The 27,993-nt window shown below is 41.8% G+C and overlaps 1 long non-coding RNA gene across 1 annotated transcript; it reads left to right on the top strand.

Annotated features, from left to right (window-relative positions):
* LOC142827686 (uncharacterized) lies at window positions 1–27,038 on the top strand. Its single transcript, XR_012902397.1, has 3 exons — window positions 1–67; window positions 25,202–25,597; window positions 26,282–27,038. It is a non-coding gene; the product is annotated as an uncharacterized LOC142827686 (long non-coding RNA).
* The last annotated feature ends 955 nt before the right edge of the window (window positions 27,039–27,993 follow it).

Raw genomic sequence — 27,993 nt, 5'->3', positions numbered from 1 at the left:
AGAGTGGAGTGCCCTTACAGTGGTGTGTCCTTTTCCCCAATCAGTCTGAGTACTTACTATTGTAGAGGTAAGTGTGTTTGTCTTTCTAGGTCCTAGTGTAACTCTTTACATGGGGTTCAGAAAATCTTTGGTTGTCTCATGTGTGCTCTTGAATATTGATTGCCTGGAAGCTAGAAGCCGGTAACTCATGTCCTGTAGTGAAGGTGGGGGCAGGCTCTCTGGCATCTTCAGAAGCAATGGATTTCCTAGTTCTGCTTTTCCTCTTGTTCTCTCCATCTTTCCTAAACTGGTAAGTGTTTATTGTTGCAACAGGACTGAGTAGCCAGTGAATGCCTGTTACATTTTGTTTTCCTCTGACTGCAGCGTAAAATGTCTGGTCTTGTGAAGTTGATGTGCAGTTAGTACCTGGTGGCACCATTATGAGGCACGAATCATGGCACAGATTTTTGGAGCTGCAAGCACTATTGTGTCCTTTGAAAATCCTATTTTCTGGAGAGAGCATTTTATACTTCACCTCTCTAACCTACCCCTCCTGCTAGGCGTAAATTTTTTGGCAGGCATAACTCTGTCAAGCCCCAGCTGTGCTCTCCTTAGAAAATGGTTAGTAGGCATAAGTATCATGTGTGCCAGAGACTGCAGGTTCAAGTATCTAATTCATTGGTACAAATCTTTTGAAATTTTTAGCCTTCATTAGAGAAAATACCGAATGGAAAAGAAAAGATGATGCCATGTTGGGGTTATTTTCCCTCTCTTTCTTTGACTTTACTAAGGACCATGTCAAAGAAGCATCTCTGTGACATTCTGGAGCTCACTTAAAGGCAAATAAACCTTTTATCCATATATATATATATGCGCCAGAGTCAAAGACTCCTTCTGCAATTTAGTTCTTGTAAGGCTGCTTCAGAAATGTTAAACCTAAACTAGAAACTTGCATCTTTTATTAAAAAGGTATTTTGATGCCTTTCCATATCTTCCCGCATGCAACACATATACATGTGAAATGAAAACTTTCAGCAAGAAGGCGGCTGTATTTAAAGAAGTATCTCATAAAAAGATTAATTTCTCAGAGGTGAAAAGCAAAGTTTGCTGAAAAGAACTGTGATGTTGATCTAATTCCATTACTTTCAAGCCTGTGATATCCATTGAAGCATAATGATGTCTTAGAAGGAAAAGGACGGCACTGTTTCACAGATTGTAAAGAAGTTGTGACATTTTTTAGATTCATAATAGCCTCTCTGAAGTTCCAGCATTAACTCTTTTATGCTATCATACGTCTGAACTAAATATAGCCTTTGTTCCTGCACCAATTATGTTTCCGGAGCTGCTCAGTGGCTATGGTTCTTGCTTGCCAGAAACTCTTGAATCCTAGGAACATGATTAGTTTGACTGTGCTCTCTCTCCTTGAAATGGGACAAGGTTGATTTTGAAAGTTTTAACTGTTATAGTCTTCTCTAAGGAATGTATACTGCAGTGGCATTCAGTAAAGAAGTTAATACAACTTCAGATCAGAGAAGTTGATATTCTAGAATAAGATTAACAGTTTCTGTATGTGTGACAGGATTTCTGGAAGCAACGTAGACTGTGGGACTAATAAACCTTCCAAACACCCAAACTTGGGTTGCTTCTCATAGCGTGATGCTGTGTCAAGCAACACACTTCTGGCAGGCAGGGACACCCCCAACTGAGTCATATGAATTGTTTTCCAGTGAATGAGGAACCATCAATAAAGGCTCCAACACTTCCATCCATTTCCCTCTATGTGCCCCAGAATTGTACCATTATGCGCTCATCACAAGTGTGACCAGTGTATGCTAACTTACAACTTTTTAATAGGAAAGTGGGCAAGCACCAGCCTGGGTAACCTGAGCAGATTTCCCAACTCTGAAGGCAAACTCACTGTTAAGGATAAAACATTAACATAAGATTATTAACTACAGAGAGGAAAGAGATTGTAAATGATTTATAAATTGTAGGTATAAAGGTCAGAGCCGGTTACCTTAAAAAAAAAATAAATACGCTTTCTAAATTTTTAATCTAAGCAAGAGTTGAATCAATCATCTCTTCTCGTGCCAATAGATGGTACAACAGTTTACAGCTCTTCAATACTCCCTTTCCAGACTAGGACCTTTCTGCCCCAGTTCAAAATCCTTCTCCCCCAGACTTTCCTCCAGGTGTGTGTGTGTGTGGGGGGGGGGGGGGGGGGGGGGAGGCAAGTGATGGTGTCATGTCCAGCTGCTAGAAAGATCCTTGCTTGTGATGTGGGGGTCAAACCATCTCTATTGAGGATGTGCTTTCTCTAAAAGCAGTTGGAACATTGGATTGAGTGTTGATGAGCCATTAACAACTGTCTTGCTATTGATGGCTACTCCTTTGTTATAACTGAAAGGCTAGCTGTTGGTGTTGTCAGCCTCACAACATATGTCCGTAACAACATATGGTGCTACTTCATAACTTCACATACAATGATAGTACATACAATCCAAGAGGTTGTTATTGAACAAGTCAAGACATGGGAATAATATTTATCTATACTGTTTCACAATGGAACTGAATTAACATATATAAATTGCTTTGAGATATTTTGGATAATGACTATAAGATTTTTAGGAAAGTCAGGATTTTATCCACAACTCATTAGCAGGGAAATAACAATAAGGTACTCTCTCTGTTGGTATAAATCAATGTAGCTCCACTGATTCTTAAAGGTGCTACACCAGTTAATACTAGCTGAAGAGAGAACCCAGTACTGTATTATTGTAATTATTTTAAAAAAAAAAGCCTTAGAAATTGTTCTTCAAATTTTTTTCATTGAACTGAAATTTCTGATTTTGGGACACTTTTTTAAATCTTTGGTCAAAAAATACAAAAGCAAATATATATCTCTGCAAAATGTGAATTTTGGCAGGAGTCAAATTTACAGTTTTGCCTTACAGATAAGAATACCATCATGTTCTATGTCCCCAAACAATTGTTTGGAAAATGGATAAAAGTTTTCAATATTTATATAATAGCATTTTTCTAATTTGAATGCTCATTAAGTAGGAAAAACAGATCATTTTTCATAGCTCTAGTGTCTAGAACTCAAATTAATCCTCATTTTAAAATGCTCCAAAGACTGGATTTTCTATGCATTTCAGAGAATGTTAGGATGGGGAAAAAGAGAAGGAGAAAGTATTAATTCTTATTAGGATTACTCATGTGCTACTTTATTGGTATACTAAGTCACATATCTAAATACTAAATCATCCATACTAGTGTAACCCTTCTGATGGCTAGGCCTGGCAGTAACCAGGGCTGGGTTCAATATCTTGGGGTCCATCTCACATAGAACTGGCTCCAGCCCCCACCCAGTAATCTGGGAAATTCACGCACCCTGGGCGCCTCTGAGAGGCAATGCTTCCCCACTCGCAAGCACTGAGTCTGAGTGTAGAAAAGAAACATTTAATGAAACAGAGAGAAGTCATACGGCATTAACTTGGGGAAAACATCACAAACAGAGTTCATAACCCAAACATGAGCCAAGCCCCTCTCCCCCAGCCAAGAATCGCCCAAAGTCCAAAGAGTCCAACACCCCAAAAGTCTCTGTCCGTGCCACCCAGAGTCCCAAAGTTCACCCGCAGGGTTTCACCTCCCAACCTGGGTAGAAATGGGGGTGGGGGAATAGATAGGGGGCACCTTATACAAAACGCTGCCGCTCCACGCCGCTGGTGGCTGCTCCACGCCATGCCGCTGGTCGCCCCACTTCACTGGCTGCAATAGGCCTGGCTCTCAGCCAAACTAGTGATTTCAGCTCTCAGTGATTTCAATTCTTTAGCCACCAGCTGTACTGGCAAATGAATCCAGCTATCACTGGACTAGCAAAAGAAAAGACTCCTCAGGTGCTATGTCTACACTGGCATGATTTTCCGGAAATGCTTTTAATGGGAAAGTTTTCCGTTAAAAGCATTTTCAGAAAAGCGTGTCTAGATTGGCAGGACGCTTTTCCACAAAAGCACTTTTTGTGGAAGAGCGTCTGTGGCCAATCTAGACGCGGTTTTCCGCAAAAAAGCCCCGATCGCCATTTTTGCAGATGATTTTGTGGAAAATCTTGCCAGTCTAGACACAGCCAGGGAGTCTGCTTTAGGTCTGTCCTTAAAACAAAGGGGAAAGATGCAGGCTGGACCAGTCTTATAGCTCACACCTGGCAGGTGTGAAGCCAGCTGACTCAAGTCCTTTAACCCTTCCCCCCAGCTCAGTTCACTCAACTCTGGAAGGGGGAAGGCTTGTTCTTCCGAGACCTCTTACCATGATGGTGGTGTGTCTCCTGCAAGCACTGGTGGCATGTTTTACAGTTCCCACATTTAGGGGTAGCATGATTAGTGACCCCCACAACAGTCCCAAATTATATACAATTCTCCACATTCTATTCCAACACTGACCTTCCATCAGCCCTGGCTGAATGGGATTTACATAGCCACACCTCGGACTCTCTCCTGAGCTGTATTTACGTATCGACAGTTAACAGTTAATTACCTTGCAGAGCTAAAGAATTGTGCTACGTCTACACTGGCATGATTTTCCGCAAATGCTTTTAATGGAAAAGATTTCCGTTAAAAGAATTTTCAGAAAAGCGTGTCTAGATTGGCCACAGACACTTTTCCGCAAAAAAGCCTCGATCGCCATTTTAGCCATCAGGACTTTTTTGTGGAAAACAGCACTGTGCTGTCTACACTGGCCCTTTTGCGCAAATGATTTGTGCAAGAGGGCTTTTGCCCGAACAGGAGCAGCACAGTATTTCCGCAAGAACACTGACAATCTTACATGAGATCATCAGTGTTCTTGCGGAAATTCAAGCGGCCAGTGTAGACAGCTGGCAAGTTTTTCCGCAAAAGAAGATGATTTTGCGTAAAAACTTGCCAGTCTAGACACAGCCTTGTAGTGGGCACACCCACCCCTCCTTTTAGCTGGCTGATAGCAAGCAGCAGTTCAGCCCCTGCTTACATCAGCAATGTTCTCTCTTCTACAAATAGGCATCCTTGCCTATTCTCTCTTTTCCCATCACCTCCAGTTATTCTGTGTCATATATTTTATTTAGTTCTCTTCCTCTTTTCCTTCTATTCTCTCCCCACTCTCCATTTTCTGTTCTATCAGAATTCTCTTCAAGTCAGATTCTGTTGGTTGATGAATCTCATCATTCTGTTGAAATCACTGGGAACCACAAATGCATCTCGGAGCAGTATTTGACGAGTGTGTTTATATTATTATTATTATTTTATTTATTTATTTTTCCCTTGGTATTTCCCCTCTATCTCTGTTGTTTCGCCGGTTCCACTCTGCCTTTCTGCTCTTTCTTATCTCATCCATTGCACAATACTCTGTGTCTAGACTGCATCCCTTTTCCGTAAAAGGGATGCAAATTAGACACATCACAATTGCAAATGAAGCAGGGATTTAAATCCTTATTTTAAGAGGAATAAGGGATCTTTCGGCAGCCATGTTTATGCAAATGAAGCAGGGGGATTTAAATCCCCCTGCTTCATTTGCAATTGCTATGTGTCTAATTTGCATCCCTTTTACGGAAAAGGGATGCAGTCTAACACAGCCTAAGTGCATTCCTTCCAATGCCCTGATTATTTTACCTTGCTCCTATACCAGTGCTTTCTTAATTCACCAGTTGTAGTGTACAGTCCCAGGGCCTGAAAATCTATCAGGTATGTGGGCCTTCCAGTGACTTCAGTGGGAGTTGTTTATAGTCATTATTGGCGACGTGGGCCCCTAGTATAAGATTTAACCTGCACAACAGTTTTAAAATGGTCTCTTAATAGTTTGAAAACTTGTTCTTAAAATTTTACAGTAGTTCAATTGTTTGTCACTGGTATTTATGCATTCACACAATCTCATGCAGAGCCACAAGAAGTCCTGCTGTAAGGGGCAAAGTAGGCTAAGATAGAAAACAGAGTGAGAATAAATGGTCAGCTTTCACCATGGCAGAAGGTTAACATCAGATCAGTCAAAGTTCCCTGTTGTGACTAGAGGTTTTAAATCTTTTAATGATCCGGGGGAAAAAACGTTGAGCAGTATGGTTGCAAAATCTTCAGATCATTGAAATGATTTAAGGTTAGCCAACTTCAGAGAAGTCTGTGAGGAATTTCAAAGGTCACCAAGCTAGATGGATAGGCAACACAATAGGAGATGAAATTCAGTGTTGATAAATGGAAAGTAATATACTGTGGAGAGAATAATTTGAATTGCATATGCGCCTTACTTGTTTCTGAATTATTTGTATTCCCTCTGGATGCATAAGGAACAGCGTAGTGAACAAACAAACTATGTCATTACCAGAGGTGACTGGTGAAGGTGGACAGGGTCTATGTGATAGGGAAGGAAAACCCTGTCTCTCCCTATTGCTGCTCTGCCATCTCCCTGCCTCTTTCCTGCCCTTGCTCTGCCCCCGCTCCACCTCTTTCCCTCCAGCTGAGGCAGCCCATGGGATTAACAGGGCTGGATGTCCACCAGCACAGCTCCTGCTAATCCAATCCCCCCGGCTGCTGGCTGGCCTCTCCCACCTACAACATTGTGGCTGTGTCTAGACTGCATCCCTTTTCCATAAAAGGGATGCAAATTAGACATATCACAATTGCAAATGAAGCGGGGATTTAAATCTCCCCTGCTTCATTAGCATAAAAATGGCTGCTGCTTTTTTCTGGCTCGGAGCTTTGCTGAAAAAAAGCACCAGTCTAGACACGGATCTTTCGGAAAATAAAGCCTTTTCTGAAAGATCCCATATCCCTCATTTTAAAATGTCTGACTACTGAGGGTTCCCAAACTGAGGGGCATGAAGAAATTCCAGGGGCAGCCTCTTCTTCCTCCCCCCCCCCCCCCCTCCAAGTTTTGCTGCCCCAGTCAACAAGTTTTGCTGCTATTTTTTGGGTGGGGGAGGTGTGAGGGTTTTTCAAAAATCAAAAAGGGGGCATGATGCCATAGTTTGGGAAGCATTAGAGAATTTTTCCTGGGAACAGTTTATCCACTGCTGCCTATTGCCTGATTACTTTTACCTTTCTCTGAGACATCTGATACCCTGTGATCTACAGTGGCAGGCATCACGCTTGCTGGACTAGTCTGATCCACTATGGCAATTTTTATGTTCTTTTTGTTTTGTTAGTTGTGGGTTCTCACAAATGAGTTTGACATCATCAAAACAACTGAAAGAATGGAACGACATGAATTTCTTATGATTATCTTAATGAAAACTTATACATGGTTGCTTTTGCGGGAGGGAATGGCAGAACCTGGGATTTACTGGGGAGCATGAAGATTTCATGCACTTGTTTTGACCAGCCTGGGTTGTGTTTCAAGTTTGTAATGAGATTTGGAGCCATGTGAATATTTGGTCATTTTAGATTTGAATGCAAGATCTTGGCACAGCTGTGCTCAAGAAAAACCTTGAGTAGATTAGTGATAAAAATGTAGCCATGTTAGTCTGGTGTAGCTGAAACAAAAAACAGGATTATGTAGCACTTTAAACCATCTTGTTAGCCTTTATTAGGTGATGAGCTTTCGTGGGCCAGACCCAGTTCCTCAGATCAAATAGTGGAAGAAAATTGTCAACCATATATACCAAAGGATACAATTACAAAAAATGAACACATATGAAAAGGACAAATCAAATTTCAGAACAGAAGGGGATGCAAGGGGGAAGGTAAATGTCTGTGAGCTAATGATATTAGAGGTGATAATTGGGGAAGCTATCTTTGTAATGGGTAAGAGAATTGATGTCTTTGTTTAAGCTTAGCTGTAAAGTGTCGAAATTTAAGCATGAATGATAGTTCAGAGGATTCTCTTTCAAGTGTAGTCTTAAAAGGTCTTTGAAGCAGGATGCAGGTAATCAAGTTGTTGAGACAATGTCCTTTCTGGTTGAAATGGCAAGATAGCTTCCCTAACTATCACCTCTAATATCATTAGCTCAAAGACATTTACCTTCCCTCCCCATCTCCCTTCTGTTCTGAAATTTGATTTGTCCTTTTCATATGTGTTCATTTTTTGTAATTGTATCCTTTGGTATATATGGTTGTGACAATTTTCTTCCACTATTTGATCTGAGGAAGTGGGTCTGGCCCACAAAAGCTCATCACCTTAATAAACCATCTTGTTAGTCTTTAAAGTGCTACATAGTCCTGTTTCTTGAGTAGACTGTGAGCCAGTAATTTTCTATTATAGCCCTTAGGTCACCTCACAGGGATTCCATTCTTACACAGGGAAAAATCCTGTTGATTTCAATGGTAGGTGTCAGGTTGAGTGATACTGAATATTGTCAGTTTCCCCCATGTTAAAATTCTTGGCACAGCTGTGAAAAATAATTTGTGTGGGGCTAATGTTAAAACTCTGATTTTTCCTCCACAACGAAGAGTCAAGTACAGGCAGTCCCCAGGTTACATGGATCCGACTTACATGGGATCCCTACTTACAAACGGGGTGAGGCAACCCCGCACTAGCTGCTTCCCCCCCAGCAGACCAGGGAGACACGAAGCTAGTGCCTTCCCCCCCTCTCCCCAGCAGACCAGGGAGACATGGAGCGGCTTTTCTCAGCAGACACCTCAGCTTGAGAATAAAGGACTGAGGGAAGTGAGGTGTGGGAGAATAAAACTGAGCTCTGGAGAAATGTTTGGCTAGAGTTTCCCCTACAATATGTACCAGTTCCGACTTACATACAAATTCAACTTAAGAACAAACCTACAGTCCCTATCTTGTACATAACCTGGGGACTGCCTGTACTTTGGTCCTTATTATGTAGGCAACTGTTTCAGAACCCCCTAAAGGATTTCATTTCTACACTGCTTCCACATAAAGCTATAAAACATATTACATATCTGTAGTTCTGCATTTACATGTATTTAAAAGGTGAAATAGTTCCAAGTGCAGATAATGAAAACAGATAAATTTGTGGGAAATGACAGTGAAAACCCCCCTTCCAGGACTGGATTAAGAAAGGGGCTTTAAGGGGCCCGGGGCCATGGACTGAGGAGGGACACACCAAAAGAACTTTAGGCCAGCAAATGTTCTTTTAGCGGGGTGCCCTGAGCACTGGAGTCGTCCACTTCAGTCTCTAAAGCCCCTGCATATTTTCTGTCCCTCCACACACAGCCACCCCCCCTGCTGGGCTGGAACACCAGGGAAAGCTCCATCCCAGTGCCGCCCTCACCGTTCAGGCTCCCACCTGGGTGACTCCCAGCCAGAGGAAGCTGCAGTGGATGGTGCCCACAGGTGACTGCAGAGCAATATGGGTTGCACTGGGCCATCTGCTTCCCTCTCCCAAAAGGGGACATGCCCCCAGCATCCTAACCTCCTACCCTAGCCTTGAGCCCCCTCCTGCACTCTAAGGGTATGTCTACACTAGCCACCCTAGTTCAAGCTAGGGTGGCTAATGTAGTCATTCGAACTTGCAAATGAAGCCCAGGATTTAAATATCCCGGGCTTCATTTGCAAGTTCAAATGATTGACTACATTAACCACCCTAGTTTGAACTAGGGTGGCAGTGTAGACATACCCTAAGTCCCTAACTCCCCTCACTGCTACCCAGACCCCCACACTAATACCCCACCTCCATATACTGAACAACCCTCCCTCACACCCAACCCTTTGACCGCAGCCTGGAGTAGCCTTCTGCACCCCAAACACCTCATTCCCAGTCCCAACCCAGAGCCCACCCCCACCCCAGTGGAGCCTTCACTCCCTCCCACACTTGACCTCCCGCCTCAACCCACAGCTCCCTCCCACACTTTGAATCCCTTATTCTGGTCCCACTCCATAGCCTGGGGGGGGCTCCACAAAATCTAGTAACCCCAGGTCCACAGAAGAGTTAATCCGGCCTTGCCTCCACAAGTCTTTTTGAACCTGGAAAAAGCCTACTCTGATACATAAATTGCTAGCATAGGACTAGTGTACAGCTATTGAAAGAGGAGATTTTATGGTTACAACATGTGGTATATGTGGACAATTCTGTCTGTAATGTGTCCATCTAACTTTTAGTGACTGTAGGGATATTTTTAAGGTTTAGGGTTATTTTTTTCCCACCAAAACATGTACTTCAGTGTAATTGTATCTACATACATCAGGTCTAAATTTAACACTGTATGTTCTCAAGGAACGGAAGGTGGTATGAAAATGATAGGGAACAACACTAATGAAAGACTTACTGAATTAAGGGTCAAGTCATGTTTTTCTTTGCATAATTTTTTAAGTTAGACTGCTTGTGGAAAGTTTCATGGATGTTGACAAGGAAATCTCTAAGACAAAAATGCATAAGGTGCCCATAAGACTCTTTCTCTGCCCAATTTAGTTTAGCTTCCAGAAAAAAAATAAAGTTTAATGTTGTAAATATTTCCAGCTTGAGCAATTTTCTATGGTCCTGTTCTAAAGACTGTGTCTAGGGGATTTTTCAAAGTGTGCTAAAAAGGACTGTCTTACCAGAGTTTAAAAGAAAAGTAATCAAGTTTCAGTACACTTCAGTGCTTGTGATATATCTGACAAACGTGGATTGCTTTGATATGAATTCAGGCACTCTAACAAGATTCCAGAATCCACAGGCATTCCCTTACCACCCAGTGACTACCAATCCATTGGGTTTTCAGTTAATGTCTTTTGCAGGAGAGATTAAATGGATGAAATATAGCCCAATGATTTTTAAGAGTCAGATTTTTGAAATAGTTTTACTAGCAAATAGGTGCCCTCCTGCATTTAACATGTTCTGTATAAACAAGATTTGAGGCTTTCAGTAAGGCAAGAACCAACCATGTAGTTGGCATCTTCTGTGCTGCAGATAATATTTGTCCTACATGTTCTAGTTTAACAGCTTATCCTGCATTGTGCACCCTGTGAACAGGCATTGACATAGGCCAAAACAAATACATTATAAGTTATCTCTTGTTTTGTAGAAAATATTGATTTTTTTCAAAATATGTGACACACTTTTACTCACTGCATCCATGTAAACAAGTAAAAGATCTTCGTTGGAGCTATGTTGTAAAAGCATTTTAAAAAATCTCTCCAAGTAACTTTGCTTCTTTCCTTAATGGACAATGTAATTTTGCAGATTCTCTCATCTGTCATCATTTGGAACTAGAACTGGCACAGCTGAATCGCTCTCAGAAATCAATTAAAAGGGCAGGACCAGATCTTCAGCTAATATAAGTTACAGGCTATGCAGTGATTCTTACCTTTTGTGGTCACCTCACCTTTCATGTGATAACGAACATGTTCAACAAAACTTCCGTCTACCTTTCATAGCAATATTGTTGGCTTCTGGCATACAATATACATATATATTAAAGCAACTGCCAGCCCAAAGCCAGCAATCACTGTCCCTGACCCAGCGGCCCCAAAACATGAGCCAGCAAGCCACTGGCAGCCAGCCATCCACCGTTCCCCAGGAGCAGCCTGCCAGTTTCCAGGAGCCTTCCAGGACCTGGAGAAGGCAGGTGCCTCCATGGTCCAGGGTGGAGATCATGGACCTTATTCAGGTTTGGGGTGGATGCCCCCAACATCCATGATCTCTGCACTAGATGGAGAAATGGTGGCCATCTATGGCAGAATAGTTGCCAGCCTGGCTACCAAAGGCCACATGAAAACCCAGGAGCAGGTTTGCATGAAAATCAAGTTGGTCTGGCGAGGCCCTGAACTTCCCCTCCCCCTTTTTCCCCTTGCTTCTCCCTTCCAGCTCCCTCCTCCCAGGTTTTCCCCCTCCCCTCTCCCACTCTCTCTTCTCATAGACTTTGAAGTCAAAAGGGATCATTATGATCATCTAGTCCTGACCTCCTGCACAATGCAGGCCATAGAATCTCATCCACCCTTTCCTAGAATAATCCTCTCACCTATATCTCAGATACTGAAGTCCTCAAATAGATACAGAGAATCCTCCAGCAAGTGATCCATGCCCTATGCTAGAGAGGAAGGTGAAAAACCTCCAGGGCCTCTGCCAATCTACCCTGGAGGAAAATTCCTTCCCGACCCCAAATACAGCGATCAGCTGAAGCCTGAGCATGTGGGCAAGACTCACCAGCCAGACACCCAGGAAAAAGTTCTCTATTTGTAACTCCTATCATCCCACCATTGGCCTATTTACCACCGATAGCGAAAGGTCAATTAGTTGCCAGGATCATGTTATCCCATCAAACCATCCCCTTCATAAACCCATCTAGCTTAATCTTGAAGCCAGATAGGAAGTTTAGACTTGAAATTAAATGAAGGTTTCTAACAATTAGAGGAGTGAAGTTCTGGAACAGCCTTCCAAGGAAAGTAGCGGGAACAAAAGACCTAATAGCCAGTTTATATTGATTTGTTCTTGTGTCCACATTGGTATTAAGCTTAAATAATTCCTCTCCCTCCCTGGTATTTATCCCTCTAATATATTTAAAGAGAGCAATCATGTCTCCCCTCAGCCTTCTTCTGGTTAATGTAAACAAGCCAAGCTCCTTGAGTCTCCTTTCATAAGACAGGTTTTCTATTCCTCGGATCATCCTGGTGGCCCTTCTTTGTACCTGTTCCAGTTTGAATTCATCCTTCTTAAACATGGGAGACCAGAACTGTATATAGTATTCCAAATGAGGTCTCACAATGCCTTGTATTACAGCACTAAACCTCCTTATTTCTACTGGAAATACCTTGCCTAATGCATCCCAAGACTGTATTAGCCTTTTTCACAGCCATGTCACAATGGCAGCTCATAATCATCCTGTGATCAATCAGGACTCTGAGGTCCTTCTCTTCTTCCATTACTTCCAACTGATGTGCCCCCAGCTTATAACTAAAATTCCTGTTATTAATCGCTAAATGCATAACCTGACTTTCTCACTATTAAACTTCATCCTATTGCTATCACTCCAATTTACAAGATCATCCAGATCTTCCTGTATGATATCCCAATCCTTTTCTGAATTGCACTTTGTGTGTAGATGCGTTATTTCGAAATAAGATATTTTGAATTAATGCTGTAGTGTAGACATACCCCATGAGAGTCTTTCTATTTCCTAGAACATGCTTAGATCTCTCCTTGTTTTTGCAAGATATTGACATGGAAGTGGATCTAATATGTCACTTTAGGGATTCTTTATAATGAATGAATGATAGTGTAACTGAAGTAACACTTGTTTCCTTAGAAAAATTCCCTAAGGACAACATGAACTAAATAACACAACAATGGTGCCTAATTTTTATTACAGAATATGTGTACTCGAGCCTAAATTTCTTGCTTAGCTCTTAGGTAGTCATAAATGGATGGTTTGGTATCCCTAGTTCTGTTTGTCAGAAGCTGGGAATGGGTGATGGGGCCAGTGGGAGAAAGGGTTTGGGGCAGAGGAGGTTACTTGCCAGGTCTGTAAGGGCATGTCTATGCTGCAGGGAAAAAGTCGAATTAAGATACGCAACTTCAGCTACATCAATTGCATAGCTTAATTAGCTTTTAGCGCTGTCTACACAGCAGGAAGTTGAAGGCTGAACACTCTTCCTTTGACTTCCCTTCCTCCTTATGAAATGAGGGTTATAAAAGTCAGAGTAAGAAGTCCGCCATCTCAATTATTTCAGAAAAACAGCTTGCTGTGGAGACATGCACTTTGTTATTTTGAAATAATGCTGCAGTGTAGACATGCCCTAAGATAGCAACATGGTGAGCCCTGGCCCCAGATGGCCACTCTCTTGGGCTGTGTCCAGACTCAGGGGTTTTTCTGAAAAAAGTAGCCTTTTTTCGAAAAAACTTCACCTGCGTCTAGACTGCAGCTGCGTTCTTTCGAAATTAAAGCAAAAGAACGTGGCTTTTCTTTCGACGGCAGTAAACCTCATTTCATGAGGAACACCTTTTTTTGAAAGTGCTCTTTTGAAAAAAGGCGTTCTTGAATGCAAACAGAGCTTTTTAGAAAGAGCATCCAGACTCACTTGCTGCTTTCTTTCGAAAAAGCAAGCCGCTTTTTCGAAAGTTCTGCGTGCAGTCTAGATGCTCTCTTTCAAAAGAGGCTTGCAGTCTAGACATAGCCTTGGTGGTACATCTGCCCCAAGTGGTCACTCTGCTGTATAGCTTTTCCCATTTTCCTGGTACAATGAAACCCTGACCTTGCTTTAAGTTAGGATGAGAGGAAGCTGCATACAAAATTTGGCAGCCATAGCTCTTACTGTTTAGGAGGAGTTCTTGAACTAATGTACTTGCAAAGAGCTCCAGGCAGCTCAGGAGTTCTGCTTGAGTATCCTGCAGAAGCTTCCTGCATCCCTGTGTGTTCTGGATAGTGAGGGTATTTTTTAGGGTTTTAGTAGTTTTATTTGTTAAAAAATTGAACGTGGGTTGATTCAAAACTGTTTGCCAATTTGGTAATGAATTTACTGAATAGTTGTGGCAATTTGTGAATAGCACCTAAGCCTTCGAAAGAGGAAGAAGTGCTTGATCTCTGTTCTGCCTCCCTTCTTTGACCTTTAGCCCAGAGGTTAAGGAACTCGCCTGCAATATGAAAGAATATGGTTCACTTCTCTCTGCCTGTTGAAGCTATTCCACCGTGTGCCCAGTGACTGACTATTTTAACAAAAGTTAGAGTGATTCAATAGCTTTGTGGTTAGGGTGTGCACCTGACAGACAGGAACTCCATTTCATGACCCTGCTCCAAGGAGTAGTCAAGTATTCTAAACATACTAAAACAGGCTCAGTAGTAGAGATGAAGAAAGGAGTCCCCCACCAGGCTATCTCATCGTGCCCTGGTCAGGGTGTGCTCTTGTAATGTAGGAGGCTCAGTTTCAAAGCCCTGATCTGTATAAGGCAAAGAGGGAACCTATATCCCAGCTCAGGTCTCTAACTGCTGTAATTGAGGGTGGTAGTTCCATCTCTTTCTTTTCTGATTGAATTTTCTCAGAATAAAACTTTTCAGTTGATCCAAAATGAATTTTTTTTTTCAATTCACTGAATTTGTTGGAGCTTTCAGTTTTTTTTTTTAAATTTCCAATGAACCAAAACAGTCAGTTATTTGCTCCACTTTTATTAGAGCCTTAGAGCAGGTAAGGCATAGGAGAGCTGGTCAAAGTTCATCCTATAGGCCAAGTTTGGCAGCAGCGGCCTCACCCCTTCAGCACAGTGCAGTTATTGATGGTGGGAGAGCAGGGCCAGAAGGGACTACTCTGGTAGTCCATCCTCAGAAGAACAGAGACAAGAGGAAGTGCTGGAGCCATTGAGTGAGAAGACAAGGGCCACCTAAGAGAGACTTCTGGAGCCTGACCGAAGTGGTTGAGTAGAGCTTGACTCCACTTGGGTAGTAGATTCAGGAGGAATAGAATGTGCTAGCATAAATGAAGGGCTGTCCTCTTCCTAGGTAAAGTCTGTGGAGCTGAAAGAGGAAAGTGTCATAGGGGAGATAAGGAGCCACATCCACATTTGTGTTTGCACTGTGCATATTTTTCAGGCTGAGCTTTCATGAGGGAATAGGATGTCTTCAGAGGAAAAGTTTAGCACCAGAATCAGACCTGAAACAGTGAGGGGGATTGTTTTAGTCTCAAGCAAATTTGGCAATCTTGGAGGCTTTTTTCCTATGACTTTTAAAGTCCAGGGGTGGTAATACTGCATTTCTCTGCAGTAGAACCATCCCTGAATGTTCAGAATTCATGTCAGGTGACTCTCTCAAGTTTGAGACTAAAAATTTTTCTTTTTCTTTTTCTTTTTGCCTTCTGGTTTCTGAGCCTTTGTAATTCAGATTCTCAATATTTTCTCCATGACCTTGAGTGTTGATCGTCTCATATAATCACCTGACTCCAGAAGCTGAAACTTCAAGGCAATGATCAAATATTTCAGTAGTAAAAATGCTGCAGAGCTACACAAGCAAACAGGTGGCCATTTTTGGTGCACCTACACTGCACTGTTATTTCGAGAACTAGTGTTATTTCGAAATAACAAAGCGAGCATCTACACAACTATTCCGTTACTCTGAAATTTTGAAATAACAGATGGTTTATTCTGATGTCTGTAAAGCTCATTCTATGAGGAATAATGCCTATTCCGAAATAGCTATTTTATAGATGCTCCACTGCTGCTGTTTCGAAATAGCCCCTCACCGGGTCCATTCTAAGTTGTTCCTCCCCAGTACCTCCTGGAGCTCTAAATTTGAGATAGCACACCTACTTGGGGAAGCCTGCTTCAGATTAATTCTGAGGCTTCTCTGCAGAGGAGACATGCTATTTTGAAATAAGCTATTTTGGAATAGTTTATTCTGAAATAAGCATACAGTATAGATGTACCCAGGGGATCCTTCTCTATAAGTACTTTCCATCCAACATGTGATGTCCCATATTATAGAAAAGATGGAACTTGGGTCTAAAATGCAAAACAGGTTGTTTATTATTGAGGCTGGACATACACATAAACCAGCCCCTGGCTCGGTTTATTGCTGATTTGTCTGGAGAATACAGTTTATGGTGCACAGTGTTATCACACTTAGGTCTACTTAAGATCTGGCTAGAATCAATCCATAATGCAATATTAATTATTTTCCCACTACTGTTAGACAGCCACCCCCCTCCTCTCCCTCTCTCTCTCTCTCTCTGATTTAATACATATCTATATCTTACATAGTCCTGTGATAGAAATGTCCCTTGTATTACAAAATAAAATTGAGTATAACTTGTGCGGAAGCACGGAAAAGGGAATAAGGGAATTTGTGTGCAGCCATCTTAGTTTGTCAGTAGCAAGAGTCAGGCTAAATTTGTGGCCTGACAATGCGAGAGCTGTAATAAGATGCTGCCTTCACCTCTCGCCTCCATACGGAGATAAGGATAGAATGCTGACTCTGGCAGGGACCTTGAGATAAGGAGCATCTGGGTGGAACTAAAATAATTGTTAGACATTGGTGTTTGTAATGGGAAGGAGACTTGTTGTTCTATCTAATGTGCAGTATATAAATTGCTTGTATTTGAAGATCTTCCTCGGGGGGTTCCTGTCCCTTCCCCCCCCCCCCCCAACCAGTTTTTCCCCCTTGCTGCAGCTCGTAATAAAACTGCCTCTGGCTACTTGTTGCTTACAAACACAGAGTGAGGACAATGTTTTCTTCCACACTTGCGTTAGGGTGTCTGGAATAATAATTCTGAGGTTTCAAAATTTAATTTAATTCTGATTTGGAACAAAACTGACTTTATGCAAATTTTCACAATAAGATACCAGAGCCACCCATATGCAAAATAGTCTGTGATCCAATGATACGATTCTTGAACTAGCAGGTGGGAAACGCAGGTTCAAAATCCCTAATTTGATTTGAGTTTTTACATCAGGGTTTCCCATATCCTAGGTGAGGGAAACCTAACCATTGGGTATTCTGGGCGTGTCTTTGGTTTTGACTAGCGTTCCATCCTGGACCTGAGAATCTTTCTTGACAGAAGTTTAGACAAAATAAATATATTTCTGCAAAAAAGTTTTGGTTTTGACAAATTGCTCTGAAAATACTAAAGGAAAAGCATTTTGAAAAATTCCTTACCAGCTCTACTTTTCATGCAATAGGCTCTGGAACAATAGGGCTACCTCTACACGGGCGGCTTCTTGAGCAAGAATAGCTGTTCTTGTGCAAAAACTTGCTGGGTGTCTACACTCCATGCGTGTTCTTTCGCAAGTACATTTATAGTCTAGAGTTGGAAAACAGGGCTTCTTCTGGAAGAGTTATTCCTCTCCCCATGAGGAATAAGCCCTCTTGTGCAAGAGGGCAGTGTAGACAGGCAGCATGAATTTCTTGCGCAAGAAACCCCTATGGCTAAAATGACCACCAGGGCTTTCTTGAGCAAGAGAGTGTCCACACTACCATAGACACTCTTGCGCAAAAGCACATGCCAGTGTAGATGCACTCTTGTGGAAGACTTTCTGCACAAGAACTCTTCTGCAAAACAGTTAGGGTATGTCTACACTACCCCCCTAGTGGAACGAGGTGTACAGATAGTTCGGATTAGGAAGCCTAATTCAAACTATCTAGTCCGTGCTGCGTGTAGCCGCTCGGCACGGGGTTCGCACTAGCCGGCTTTTAAAAATGGCGGCGCCGGCTTTATGCTAATGAAGCCCAGGAAATTCAAATCCCGGGCTTCATTAGCAAGTTTGGTATGCATACATTACCCCCCTAGTTCGAACTAGGGGGGTAGTATAGACATACCCATATTGTGCAAGAAACTGCCAGTGTAGATGTAGCCCCTAGGGGCTACGTCTACACTGGTGGGTTATTGCGCAAGAAGGGCCGTTCTTCCAGAGTGTCCACAGTTCCCACTCAGTCTTGCACAAAGATTTACTGTAAAGTGTGGTAAGAGGGCTTCTTGTGCAAGAGATGCACAAGCAGACTTACACCTGTTAGAAAAGAGTGTAAGAGCTCTTACAAAAGAGGGCAATGTGGACGCATGACAGGTTTCTTGCACAAGAAAGCCCTATGGCTAAAATGGCCATCAGAGCTGTCTTGCACAAGAGAGCATCCACACTGCCCTGGATGCTCTTGCACAAAAGCACATCTCACATATGGCAGTGTGGACGTGTTCTTGTGCAAGAGTTCTTGCACTAGAACCTTTGCGCAAGAACATCTTTCACAGACACCGCCAATGTAGACATAGCCTAGTAGTCAAAGGAAGTAAAGAGTAAGAAAGTGAAAAGGACTGGCCTAAAACCACAAATTCAACAGATCTTGTAAAGTACTTTATATGAAATATTATATTTACAAACCTGGGGAAATTTTTTTCTGATGAAATTCTCATTTGTCAAAAATTGTAAATCCAGATTGATCAACACAATTCATTTCAATTTCTCTGAATTTCAGTTCACTGAAATTTAAAACCTCTTTTTTCAGGTGGATACAAAACAATATTATTTTTCTATTTTGGCCAGTGAACTGAAAAATCAATTACTTGCATTTCTTTACATGAGCTGCAGCACCAGAGCTCTACTCCTGTGAGTGATTATGGCTTGGGTTCACAGTCTTGGGCCAAGAACAAGTTCAGGAGGGTTGAGGCCATTTTCTGTGTGTGTGTGTGTGTGTGTGTGTGTGTGTGTGTGTGTGTGTGCATTAAGTTGCTTTTCAGAGTTAGAAAACACTAGTTACATACTCAAATGGTTGGGGTGCATCTACACATCACCCTAAACTCAAATAAGATATGCAATTTGCACTACACAGACTGCGCATCTTATTTCGATTGAAGATGCATTTGGAGCATCTACACATCACCAAATTTTGAAATACACTATTTTGAGACATCCCTTAACCCTTTTTGAACTAGGGTTACAGGGATGCTGAAATAGGTCTTGAAATAGTGGGCACATTCAAAAGATGCAGGGTAGCTATTTCAGGATACTTTTAGTATCCTGAAATAGTCCCGCTGTATAGACTTATCCTTACTGAATTAGAGAAGTAGCATAGTATTGTTAGCAGCAGATTTCAAATACTTGGGGTTCCTCTTAACCACCAATTCAAGTCAAACTTTCCTTTATATGTATATACAAACAGGCATTTCTCTTATCATTCATTCAGATGCAGAAAGAACATGAAAGGAAGGGAAATAATGCTAAGTGTCTGTGGCAGAATAAGTACATATTTATTAGTTGAACTTTCCTCTTCCAGTACATCTTCCCCTAGGCTGTGTCTAGACTAGCAAGTTTTTCTGCAAAATCAGCTGCTTTTGCAGGAAAAACTTGCCAGCTGTCTACACTAGCCACTTGAATTTCCACAAGAACACTGCCGATCTCATGTAAGAAATCAGTGCTTCTTGCAGAAATACTATGCTGCTCCTGTTCAGGCAAAAGTCCTTTTGCTCTAAAGCTTTTGCGCAAAAGGGCCAGTGTAGACAGCTCAGATTTGTTTTGCGCAAAAAAACTGCCGATTGGGGCTTTTTTGTGCAAAAGCATGTCTAGATTGGCACGGATGCTTTTCCGCAAAAAGTGCTTTTGCAGAAAAGCATCTGTTCCAATCTAGATGCTCTCTTCCGCAAATGCTTTTAACAGAAAACTTATTTGCGGAAAATCATGCCAGTCTAGACGTAGCCCTAGAGTAAACCAGAGAGAAAGAGATTTTCCAAATGACAGAATCCCTTATACTTCTAATAAATTGGACTGAATTTTTTTTTCCCCTGTAGTATCACTCACTTAGTGAAGGAAAAGAGGGATGGGGATTAAAATTTTATTCCCTCATCCGTTTTAGTCAAATTACATTATGATGTGCACTTTGACAGTGAAGCTTCAAAGGAGACAAGGATCTGGCTGGAATAGTATTCCAGAGGTGGCCCAAATCTATGCAGTAGACTAGAGCCAATCTCTGCTCACCAACCAGACAGAAGCAACATGATCAGCCTTTGGGAGAAGGAAATACCTCAGCTCATTCTAAGCATGTTGCATGGAGCATTGATGGGATGCATAGTTAACTAGCCATATCCTGCCCTTCTCAGACAGAAGGAATTCCCAAGTGTGGTGGTAACCTTAGCTGAGTAGTTACAGTTAGAAGAATTAAAGGAAAAATAGATCCTGGTGAAACTTCAGAAAAATAAATCTTTTAGCTGAGAAAATAAATCTTTCAGCTTCTCTGTCAGAAGTTTTTTTTCTTCTCTTTTCTCTGTTTCCTTTTTTTTCTTGCTCTTTACATCACTCTTTTAATTGCATTCATGGTTTTAGCTGTCTGCAGCATAGTTCTAATATGATGGTTTATACACGCTGGCTATGTCTAGACTGGCATGATTTTCCGGAAATGCTTTTAACGGAAAAGTTTTCCGTTAAAGCATTTTCGGAAAAGCACATCTAGATTGGCATGGATGCTTTTCCACAAAAGCACTTTTTTGAGGAAAAGCGTCCATGGCCAATCTAGACGCGCTTTTCCGCAAAAAAAAGCCCCTATCGCTATTTTTGCGCTCAGGGCTTTTTTGTGGGAAAACAAATCTCAGCTGTATACACTGGCCCCTTTGCGCAAAAGGGACTTTTGCCCGAACGGGAGCAGCATAGTTTTTCCGCAAAAAGCACTGATTTCTTACAGTAGGAAGTCAGTGGTTTTGCGGAAATTCAAGCAGCCAGTATAGACAGCTGGCAACCCCTTTTTCTGGAAAAGCAGCTGATTTTCTGGAAAAACTGGCCAGTCTAGACACAGCCACCATATATAAATGAATGGATGTCTTCTCTGAGTAAACCTGACTGGCTGTTGAAAAGTCCCTTGTCAAGTTTTATTTATAAATTCAGTTTGTATTTTTACCCTCAGATTTCACAGTAATGCTTAAATGTTGAGAGGGATGATTATTATTTAAATTGCAATAGTGCCTAAAAGGCTTTAGCAGAGATTGAATGTTCATTGTGTTAGGTGCTGTAGAAACACCTAGACTGGACCTGTCCCAAGAGTTTATATTCTGTCTGTCTACACTACAGGGTTTTGCAGGCATCGGGCATAGGGTATGCTAATGAAGCACGTATTAGCATTTGTCGCACTGTCATTAGCATATTCTCTGCCCGAGGCTTTTTGCACAAGAGGTTTTTGCGCAAAAACAAGCAGTGTAGATGGATCCGTTTTGCACAAACTCCCTTTTGCACAAGATCCTCATGCCTCAAAAAAGGAGGTATACAGATCTTGCACAAAAGAGTTTTTGTACAAAACCGATCCGTCTATACTGCTTGTTTCTGCGCAAAAACCACTTGTGCAAAAAGCCTTGGGCAGATAATATGCTAATGACAGCACGACCATTCTAGTGAGCGCTTTATTAGCATGTTCTCTGCCTGCAAAAAACTGTAGCATAGACATAGCCTCTGAGTGGGTCAGAGACCAACTTTGACACTGAGCCAAAAAGCATTAAACCACTGGCAGGATAGTTGAAACAGATTCAGAGGCTATGTCTACACAACAGTATTATTTCGAAATAGTTAATTCGAAATACCTTATTTCGAAATACCGCGTCTACACACAAAATGCATATAGAAATAGCTTTTTGCTATTTCGAAATAGCACGTCCACATTGAGTGGACATTGAATCGCATTTAAGGCTGGTTGGAACCAGTTCTGGCAGGGCATCTGGTCAGAAGTTGCCTTGTGGCCAGGGCGGCCAGCAGGGTACCCTGGGAAGGGTTGGAGGCCCCCTATTTCGAAATAAGCATCTACACAGTGCTTATTTCGAAATAGCAACTTTGAAATTGGCACCATTCCTCATGGAATGAGGTTACCAATTTTTAAGTAAGCCCTCCGCTATTTCAAAATAATGGAATGGCTGTGTAGACACTAGGAAAGTTATTTTGAAATAGCTGCTGTTATTTTCAAGTAACTTTGCTGTGTAGACATACCCAGACATATTAGTAATTAATGACTTTTTTGGGGTTATTTATATATAAAAGGTCTCAGAGGGGGAGCCATATTAGTCTGTAACTTTAATATCAACAAGCCGTCCTGTGGTAACTTAGGGCATATTCAAAATAACAAGGCGAGCATCCACACTACCAAGACTGTTAATTCAAAATAATGGGCTTGTTGTTTCAAAATAACTCCTGCTTGTGAAGAGGAATAAGCTTATTTCAGAAGTTATTATTTTGACATAACTTATTTTGAAATAATCTGGTAGTGTAGACATAGCCTCAAAGAGCAACATATATGGTATCATGAGCAAAACCCACTTCTTCATGTGAAATAATTTTGAGTGACTATTGATCATTCAAGGACTGTGCTTTTCAAGAGGCTGCAAAAGCCTCTATAAAAACTCTTAGGAACTGATCCTTCCATCTCAAATCTTCATATGTTTTAGCATTGAATCATAAGATCAAAGTCTCCAATTTCATTTGATTACACTGGTATTGAACATTGAACCAAGCCTATGGACTCACTCACAACTCCAAAACTCACCATCTCTATTATGGAACTGATATCAGAAATGTACTCAGTATGTACAATCTTTTAACCAATGTTTGCTCTTGTCTTTTTAAATAAATTTTAGTTTAGTTAATAAGAATTGACTAAGATCTGAAATATTCACTAACCTGGGACCATCCTTTGGAACTGTGAAACTTTTTTATATGATCAAGATTTTTCAGTAATCTCAAATCATATTTGACTTTGCTATCTGGGAGGAATCCCAAGGCTAGGTTGTTTTAAGGAAACAATATTTTTGGCTTCTGAATAACCAGTAAAGCATCGTGGAAGCTGTTTTGTTACTGGGTTGGTAAATCCAAATATTGGAATAGCCACCAGTTTTGGGGATTCTGTCCCATTCTTTGCAGTTTGCCTTAAATGAACAATCTCCGTGTGGCCCATATTGAGACCCAGTCACAACAAGGTTGAGAGAAGAAACAGATTTGCTCAAGGTCACATTTCAGGTCAGTTGCAGAGTTAGAATTCAGGACTCCTGATTCCTAATACAGTGTCGCATCCACTAGGTCTCCCTGCCTCGCAATAAAAATCTATCAGGTATTTGCATGCCAGTTATACTCTGTTAATTGAATAATATTACAGGAGATTTTTGTCATTAGATCAAAGTGAAACCACTCTAATGCTATCATAGTGACCAGAAAATAGAACCAGCTTTCCAGAATGTTCACACTAGCCCTCTTAAGTCCTAAAAGCAACTGGAAATGTTATACTAGACTTTGGTCTGTAGGCATTGATTGTCCATAAAGAATTCAGATAGTACAGCAGCCTTCTCTTTGAAGCAGACCGGTAGCAACTACCTGTGATCTATTTTTTTTTCTTATGGTCAATACAACTAATGCTGGTTCTGTAATAGCACTGAAATATTTCTAGTTTTGACATTTTTGTGCTTTTGTTTTGCTTTTTATGTTTGAGAAATGTTAAAAATGCAGTTTTCTAAAATACTTCTGTGGTTTTTTTTATTTGCACTGGTTGCTGTTTCTATGCTGCCTTTAGTAGCAGGAAAAAAGTGAGCATTAACCTTTTAATAGGAGAAGCAAGTAACTTAGTTGTGAATGCACCTAAATTGTCTTAATTCTGTTAGAAAAATGTCTGGCTGTGGGAGAGGACAAGAAGAAGATGAAAAATTCCCACTTAAATGAGTTTCTCTCGCTCTCTTTCACACACATATGGCAAATGATTAAATAAATGTCAAAGATGTCATTTTTAATACAAATGACATTACTTTGATTTAATTATTAGTGTTTTTTTTAAAGAGGATGCAATAATGAGACTGGTTATTCAAAGGTTTTCTTTTTTCTTTTTTTTTTTTTCTTCTAACTGGAATTGAAAAGTGATAGAATGCAGTGACCTCTCAGGTCCTGCTTTCTTATTTTCTTGCACTCTGGCAAAAAACATTCTTTCTCCACCACTGTGGATTGGGCCTCATAATAATATCATAAACTGAGATGGAAATACTAATGGTCACCTGATAGCCCGGAAAAGATTAATGCTCATCATTTCTCAGGTGGCAGATATAAATAAGATATGGTTCTTTAGCACTGATGTTAAATATTAGAGCTCTAGAATTGTACAAAGACTGTAAAATCTTTTCTTTGTTAATTCTTTAACTACTAGGGTGCATTGTAATTTGTTTGTGGTAGCTAAAGAGCTAGAAATGCAAACAGTTTTAGGTGATCAATGAGAATGTAGTATTATCCGGTCCCTGCAATAATTACTTTGTGATTATAGTCTGTTTTTCAGTCTGCCCAATATATATGTATATTTTAATCCTTTAAATAGGGTTTACTAAATTGGGACTGGGATCATGGAACTGCACAAGCACTGAGTTTATTGCGCAAACTTTTTAGCAAATAAGAGAGGTTAAGACCTACAGAAGTATGTCTCCCATCCCTGGGAATGCCATTAATTATGCTAATCGGACTAATACAGCTGATAGCAGTATGACTAGGTACAGGAAATTTGAGAATTTCTTTCGAAATTCAAAATTTCAGAATGTCAAAATTTTGAACTTTGAAACATTTTGAGCTTCACTCCACCTTGTCCCCCATATTTATGTGAATTTCAGGCTCACATCTGAGTTCAGATCTAAAATTTGCACTTAGCCTCAACCTTTATTGGCATCCTTACTGTTGGTTTTTCAGAGACTCTAAAGACTGACTGGGCAATCGGAACTGTCTGGTGTTTTTTTTTTTTTTTTTTTTTTTTTTTTTCATCAATGCAGTATGTGCTGAGGTAATGCAAGGAAGCTTGTTTTGTTGTTACCCACTCCATTTCAGAGGATTAGTTCTAGGAAGACCAGTTTGCCACATTTCATATCTCCCAGATTCACTTTTCAGTGAATTTATAGATTTGGAACATTGTCACCACTGCAGGATGGTGTAACTGGGTGAGCCCGTCACGACCCCGGGGCAGCAGGCCAGAGGGGCTGCGGCAGGAAGCCATGGAGGGCAGGGAATGGCATGGGAAGACAGCATCCGGGGTCAGAGGAATCGGAACAGGCGGCGGCTCCAGAGCGCATGGACCAGGCACAGCCAGAGGCTTGGTGGCCAGAGCTGGGCGGGGAGGTACAGGGGACCTCATCAGGATCCCTGGCTGGGCACCATTGGGAGGTGGGGCCAAGCTGACCAGACAGCCCAGGAGATGGGCCCCCCCCCCCCCCCCATGGAGGATCAAGTCGACAGAGCCTGGACGATAGGAGCCAGCTGGGATCCAGCAGCGCTCACATTCAAGGAACCAAAGGCCCAGAACAGATGACATCGGCTTTGGTGGTAAGATCCGTGGCAGACCCACTGGGGACAAGGCATTGAAGTATCTAGGACTGGTAGGAAGAGGCCCAGGACGGGGAGTCTTCAGTCTCCCCAAGAGGGTTTGTGAGTTGCAGTTTCAACCCCACCACCCGGGTAGTGGGGAGGAACCACTACCCTTTGGGTCCTGCGTTGGGACCCAGTTGAGAGGGAGGGTCCGGGTCCCCCTACCTCAGCCCGTTAACTGTAGTGCTTTCAGGGTACTAAGACCGGGGAGTGACTCACCGACTACAATATGGTGACTCAGAGGCGGCTTGGAACAGACGCTATCGCTGCCCACCCATGGGGCTGTGGGGCCAGAGACTGTGAGGGCTCCACTGGCGGATGACGCACAGATATTGCCCTGGGTAGGAACAAGCTGCCATGCCAAATGCCCTAGCCTGTATGCATGTGTAGACCCACACCCTTTGGTATACAAGGCTAGAGTAAACCCAGAATGGGGTGCCCTGGTGACTCATATGGAGGATACGCCATCCCACAACCCCTGGGGCCTGCAGGGGGGGGGGGGCAGACAGCATCAGTCTTCTGCTCCTTGGAAAGCCTGGAATTGAAGGAGCTGACAGCCAGAATACAGAGTATATGGAAATAGTAGGTGGGGCCCAGAAACTGCAGACTGTTACTGATATGAATCCTCTTTACTCATGGAAGCCAGCCCACTGAAGGCATTGAGATGACTGTGGCACTGACCAGATGATGGACCTGAGATTTATGCCTGAAAATTGTGTTTGGCTTACCGATCTCATCCCTCTTCACTCTTCTGTGCCACTGACTTGGTGCTTCACAAAGTGATAACTCTTCATGGGACTGGGCTCCATGTGGAAGGAAGGAGTGGAAATTATACTGACACCAGGTAGGCCATCTTGAATACATATTGCTTGTGCAGCAGGCTTTCTCTACATTCAATAATCTTTCTTAAGAAAAGGCATCTGAAGCCAGAGAAGCCCCTAGCAATATGTTTGTAAGGCAGTGTGGAAAAAGCCTCCAGAATCGGCCTTATGACACAATGCTATGTGGGCAACATAGCACGGGGAGAAGAGACATGCAAATCCTACTGCCATGATGGAACAGGATGGGGGTAATTCTGTGAGGGAATATTTGCATAGTTTCTCCCATGCATTTTTATTGCAGGAGGGCAATACTGCTCATTAACATTGCTAATTTCATGAGTAAGAATTTTTGGAGCAGGCCTAAGTGAACAGTGCCCTGATAGCTTTAAGCAGAAGAGGCACTATCCCGATGTCCCTGTGATAAATTACAGCTGATAATTTGGGGATTGAAATTGCAGTTTGTATTGTGCAATTGCAGGGCTATATAAATAAATGATAAAAATTATAACAGGATGTTGTCAAAGTACTGCTACTGTTGGCTGTTATTACTGTCGGTTCCCTTACTACTTTTAAATAAAGCATTGGATAACGTGATTATTTGGTTACCTGTTAGGGGTACCCTGGGCAATGCTGGGGTTTTGCCAGCAGAGGTTTAGCTTTAAGTGTATTGCTGTCTGTCTTCAGGAGGAGGAGATTACTTTTTATAAGCCAAGGCATATTGCAGCATACCTACAGCAATAATGCTAGACTGGCCTTGTCAGGTTGTTCTCTCCCAGAGCAATTGCAGCAGCAGCACTGCTCTGCTCAGCATTAAATCACATTTTAGGAAACCAAAAATGAGTGCTGCCTAGAAAGATAACATCATGGCAATGGGTTGGATCATTATCTGCTGTAAATTAGCAAAATTCCATTGACTTCAATGACATGACTCATGCCAGCAGAGGGTCTGGCCCTGCATTGTGTATTGGTGAATGATCTACAGCTCTGCTTAATTAATACATTTGCTTGCTATGATCATATCTGGAGCAGCCATTTAATACCCCCTCACTCCATGACAAATTGGTCCATAGTTTAGGTATGGGAGCTTTCACTGAATTTGAGATCTAAATGAATGCCCTGGTTTTTTGTAAGCAAGCAGTACCCAGAAGTCAACAGGAAGGCTGTAGTAGGAATTTTTATACCTAAAACAGCTGCTCTGGAGGCAAAAAGCTGCATGATTCACAGCTGGGGACTGGTAGGTACCCACCATCCTTGAACATCTTATTTAGACTTGGTACGTCTACACTGCAACACTATTTCGAAATAACTAGCACTATTCCAAAATAACTTAGTCTGCCTTTACAAAGCATACAGTTATTTCGAAATAGTGTCAAAATACTGTCAAACTGGAGGTCTTCTTACTCCAACTCCTGTAACACTCATTGTACGAGGAATAAAGGAAATCAGAGGAAGAGTGCTCTATTTCAAAACAAGTGCTGTGTAAACGCTCCTAATTTTGAAATAAGCTATTTTGAAATAAGATATGCAATTGAT

This window comes from Pelodiscus sinensis, chromosome 3, assembly GCF_049634645.1.
Source record: "Pelodiscus sinensis isolate JC-2024 chromosome 3, ASM4963464v1, whole genome shotgun sequence".
Taxonomy (NCBI): Eukaryota; Metazoa; Chordata; order Testudines; family Trionychidae; genus Pelodiscus; species Pelodiscus sinensis.
This window is presented reverse-complemented; position numbering and strand designations above follow the sequence as displayed.